The following is a 5,501-nucleotide window of genomic DNA, read 5'->3' as shown; positions in this document are numbered from 1 at the left end:
CACGGTCAGTGCCATAATCGTCAGAGAAGAAGACAAGCAGCAACACCCAATCTACTTTGTCAGCCATACACTGCTGCCCGCCGAAAGAAATTACCCACTGATTGAAAAAGCAGCCTTTCTTTGTCGTCGTTGTTGCAAGGAAACTAAAACCTTACTTCGACGACGCACATCCGTGACGGTCTTAACCGACCAACCATTGGAGAAAGCATTGGAAAAATTTGAACAATCCGGCAGGCTCATCAAATGGGCAGTAGAGCTATCCGGCTTCGGCATTCAATACAAGCCGAGGCCCTTGATAAAGGGGCAGGCACTTGCAGACTTCCTGGCCGAGTGCACATATCAAGAAGAACCAAACCCCGGAGTATGGGAAGTATACACCGACGGGTCCTCCACGGCGAACAGCTCAGGAGCCGGCATCCTTATCATCAGCCCAAATGGGGACGAGTTTGAGTACGCCTTGAAATTTACCTTCTCGGCCTCAAACAACGAATCCGAATACGAGGCGGTGATAACTGGAGTCGAGCTAGCTAGAGTCCGGGAGCGTAGAACACATTGTGTTGAAGACAGACTCACTATTGGTGACTAACCAAATCAGAGGAGAGTATGAGGCTCGAGACGACGGGATGGTAAGATACCTGGAAAGGGTAAAAGCTGACACTGCTAAATTGAAATCTTTCCAAATCCAATGCGTCCCCAGGTCTGAGAACAACCGAGACGACGCTCTCTCGAAACTTGCCAGTTCAAGCATCAAGAATATCAGTCGGACCGTGCTGGTGGATATCAGGAATGCTAAAAGCATCACTGAGACCGTCGGCATGGTGGGCGATATAGAAGCCGAGACGACGTGGATGACTCCGATAATGAAATTCAAACTTACAGATGAGTTACCGAAGGACCGCAGTCTCTCCCAGAAGATAAGAAGGATCGCCGCAAGGTACTTAGTGTTTGAAGGAGAATTGTATAGAAGGTCCGTAATAAGGCAACTTCTGAAATGTGTAGGCCCAGCCGACACAGAGCTCATACTGACAGAGATTCACGAAGGCATCTGTGGACATCACATGGGGGCAAGAACACTAGCCCACAAAGCTCTCCGAGCCGGCTACTTCTGGCCTACCATGCTTGAGGATTCCAGAGCTAAGACCAAGAAGTGTAAAAATTGTCAGATGCATGCTCCGGTGATACATGCACCTTCCCGAGACTCGCAACCGGTGCTTAGTCCCCTTCCTTTTGCATGTGGGGATGGATTTATTGGGGCCATTTCAACGGCCTCCGGAGGAAGAAAGTACCTGATTGTCGCCGTTGACTACTTCACCAAATGGGTCGAGGCAGTCGCGGTACCTGCCAAAACCATGGCGGCCGTAAGAAAGGTAATCTGGGAGAACGTCATAACTCGATTTGGGTTACCCCAAGTCATGGTGTTTGACCACGGCCGAGAGTTTTGGAGTGACATGGTGATGAACTGGCTAGAAGAGCTCGGTATCAAGTTTGCATACTCCTCCGTCCGCCACCCTCGAGCAACGGGCGGGAAGCACTAATAATACAATCCTAAACGGGCTGAAAAAGAAGGTTGAAGATCTAAAGGGAAGGTGGGCTGATGAACTACCCGGCATCCTATGGTCCCTTAGAACCACGGAGAAAGAAGCAACGGGGTACAGTCCATTCCACCTAGTCTATGGGTCTGAAGCCGTCCTGCCAATTGAAGCATCGGTGCCAACATTCAGAAGGCAAACCTTTGACCCAGTCGAGAATGAGGAAGGTCCGAGAATCTCCTAGACACAGTCGAAGAAAGCCGAGACACGGCACGGCTTAACTTGGCAAAGATATCAAAATCGAATGAGAAGAGCATACAACCGTAGGGTCCACAAAAGAGACTTAAGAGTAGGAGATCTAGTCCTAAGAAAGTCAGCCGCCACCAACAAAGGAAACATCCATGGCAAAATGACGGCCAACTGGGAAGGACCCTACAAAGTGGTTGAAGAAATGAGGCCGGGTACATACCGGCTGACAGACATGGGGGGAGTGCCTCTAATGAGCCCTTTGGAACACCGACAATCTTAGAAAATACTTTGTATAGCGGCGGAGGTGTCCGAGACCGTTGTAGGCACCCCAACGCTTGATTATATCTAATGAAGAATGTTCCAAGTTTTCTATCAAAGTGAAATGTCCCTCCCATAGTCATACCAAGATATTTACAACAGCAGTCAAAACGTAAACTCGTTCATCTCGGCCAAAGACGGGAGTGACGAGGGAAACGCGACTTGCCCCGCAGTAGTTGTTACTCGCCACAACGACCAACATGCTTAGGAACGTATAAGTACGGTTGAGAAACGCAAATCGGACGCCTCGGTTAGACCGAGAGTGAAAGAGGAAGCGATCAACACGTCTCTGATCTGACGCCTGTCGCGCAGTAACCCCGATTGCCTCGGCCAGACCGAGAGTGACGGGGACACAACGACCGATACGCTAACATGTTCACAACGGCGGTTGGGAAACGCAAATCTGACTGCCTCGGGCGGTGGAGGAAGCGACCGACACGCCAACATGTTTAAAAAACGTTAAGTACAGTTGAGATACGCATTCTAACTGCCTCGGCCAAAGCCGAAGGTAGAAACGAAAGAAAAAGCGCTCAATTAATAACGAAGGAAGACAATTCAGACAAAAATGAGAAAAAGACCTCGGCCAAGCCATAGGCAAAATAAACAAACTCTTATTAAAAATGTCTACAGGTAATACAAGAAAGAAGTCGACGGCCGTCCCCATAGGGATAGCCTAAACACTACCTACCAAAGTTTACAAAAAAGAAGGAAAAGCAAAAGGGTACAGACATAAGACATGAAGTGCCAAAAGATGGCAGGGAGGAAAGGCTTAATAATTGGCCCCCAAACAGCTGAAGCTATCCGAGATGCCGGGTGAACCTGGTGACGACCGCCCGTCTCCCTATGCTGTTCTTGCTCGCCACCGGTGACATCGCTGACATCATCTTTGGTGGGCAACCCGAGAAGAGCCGACTTGGCGGCCGGCTTCACCGCCTTTGCCCTCTCGGCTTCCTCCCGGCCGTCTTCACCTTTTCAAAGATGGGCCGCCTTCTCCGCAGCCTCCTCTTTCTCCTTCTTCACCTCTGCCTCCTCCCTCATGACCTTCGCCTCCGCGGCCTTCGCCTTAGCATCAAGCTTATCATCAAACAGCTCGTCAAATTTTTGCCACGGGAAGGAGCCTTCAGGAAAGAGCTCTCCGATCACTTCCCTGGCGGCTTCTTCGGCCAGGTCCCGGTATTGGGCGCACATGTTAGGGAGGACGACGCTTTGGAGGGTCTCAATGTCCAACTCCCTCTGGGCGATGATAGCCCTCGTGTTCCGATGCGCCTTCGCTTGGGCCGTATTCAGGGACTTCCATTCCTCCCTCTTCTTAACAGTGAAGTCGAAGGCAGCCTGAAGCTTGTCACGCTCCTCCAGCAGCTTAGCGGCATCAGCCTCCGCAGCCTCAACCTTGGCTCTCTCAGCAAGGACCGCCTTTTCAACCTTGACCTTGGCCCTCTCAGCTTCCTTCTTCGCAGCAGCGAGCTCAAGCCTGAGCCGCTCAAGCTGTGGGGCAGCTTCGGCCATGACCTTTTCTTGCTCCATAATATGAGCACCAGCCATATCAGCCCACTTCGCCAGCATCTTCCTAATCTGGGCGGGGGAAGGCTTCTGGGAGGAGGAGACGACGGCGGCATCTTTATCACCCGTCTGCGCAGGTCGCTTCTCAATACGCCGTTCAGTAGGACCGGTAGACGGCGACGGTTGATCTACAAAAAATTCGGACAAAGCATCCATGTCAACGTTCATTGACATGCCAGAGAGCCTGTCATCAGGAACGCCTAATGAACCGGCTAAATAAACGAGCCACGGGTTAGATCTCGTACAAGGCTTGGCCTTCTTGGTTGGAGGACCCATTTCTTTGCCGGCCTCGGTAGCGATAGCGGTGCGGAAGCAGAGACCTTTTGTCTCTTTCCTCTTACGTAAAAGAGGAGATTCCTCGCAACGGTGACCTCCTCATCGGTAATGTCGACGACCACCACCTTCTCCTTTTGGACCACAAGGATCGAAGACGGAGCGGAGTTGACGCGTCGCCGCCATAGATATTGCCTTTGGTTTACGGCGCGACACTTTATCGGCAACCTTCGCCGGACCGCCGTCACATCTAGGGCCTTCAGCTCGCGATCCATGAGGTCGTTTGGCGCCGGTCTGCGATCACGTGTCTCGGCCTTCGGATGCAACTCAACAACTTTCTTGTCCTTGTCAAGTCCCATCCTCTTGAGGATATCCGCAGACAGATCCGGGCCAAAACGGTCTGTAAAAGAAACGAGGCAAAAGTTAAATGAAAGAAATAAATCAAAGTTCAAAAACAGAAACATTAAAAGCAGAGATGTGCCTCACACCGACCCCACTCACCCTGTTCGAGGGCCGGTATGAGGCCGACGTGGCAGAGCAGGTTATCCTGAAGAATGATCTGCGTCGGGGGCATCCATCCCTTCGGCGTCCCATCCTTCTCGGCCTCAAACAGCTTCATTGCCCGCCTTTCGTCCTCATTACGATAGACATTCAAGGCGTCCATCTTAAGCTTATTCCGGGAGACATATTTCTCACGCTCCCCCCGACTCTCACACCGCAAATTGACGCGGCTTTGGAAGGACCGGAGCAGTGGATAATCCCCTGGAACCTCAACATATACCCACCGTGCCTTCCAGTCCTTGCAGGAAGTAAGCTTAGAGACGGTGATATAACCTGGCTCGGTCTGTATGCTATACCACCCCTTGCCACCTTGGACATTCAGTCGAAGGTGATGAAGCCGGCGGAATAGGTTCACCGTTGGGGCCTCCCCTTAAGCGGCATAGCCACACAAAGCCAACAATCGTCCTAATGGCCAACGGATGCGGTGTGCCCGCGCGTTCATTGCTTTAATTATGGCAGCAACGTATGCATTCAGAGGAAACCGGAGCCCATACTCCAGGTGTCTCATGTATACGCCGATACAACCCGGGGGAGGGCACAGACGGCCTGACCCTCTTTAGGAATAACAATCCTATACTCCCTGCCGAAGGAGAAATGATGTTCGAAAAATTCAGAACCAGAACAACTGGCGAACTTGTTGGTCCAAGCACGATCAGGGCCGATCTTACAGGCGTCGCCGTGATCCAGGAGATGCGGCCTCTCCTCATCGGAATGAGTCCTTTCCTCATCATCACCATCATCATCAACATCATCACCGTCATCATCACCATCATCATCATCCTCGAAACTCTCCAGAAATTTGGGATCAACCTCAGGAGAAGGAGACCTAGGGCCCCCGGACCTTATCGGGATGGCGGCCAGTGTCTCCTCTTCATCAAGGCGCGACGGGGAACCCCCCGGCGCAGGATTACTAGGTCCGGCATCAGCAGAAGACATGACAACGAATATTTAACAAGAAAAAGATTGAAGAATTTGTTTGATTACCTTGGAAGGAAATGTTACACCGAGTAA

This window comes from Silene latifolia, chromosome X, assembly GCF_048544455.1.
Source record: "Silene latifolia isolate original U9 population chromosome X, ASM4854445v1, whole genome shotgun sequence".
NCBI lineage: Eukaryota > Viridiplantae > Streptophyta > Magnoliopsida > Caryophyllales > Caryophyllaceae > Silene > Silene latifolia.
The sequence above is the reverse complement of the archived record's forward strand: the minus strand, read 5'-3'. Positions refer to the sequence as shown.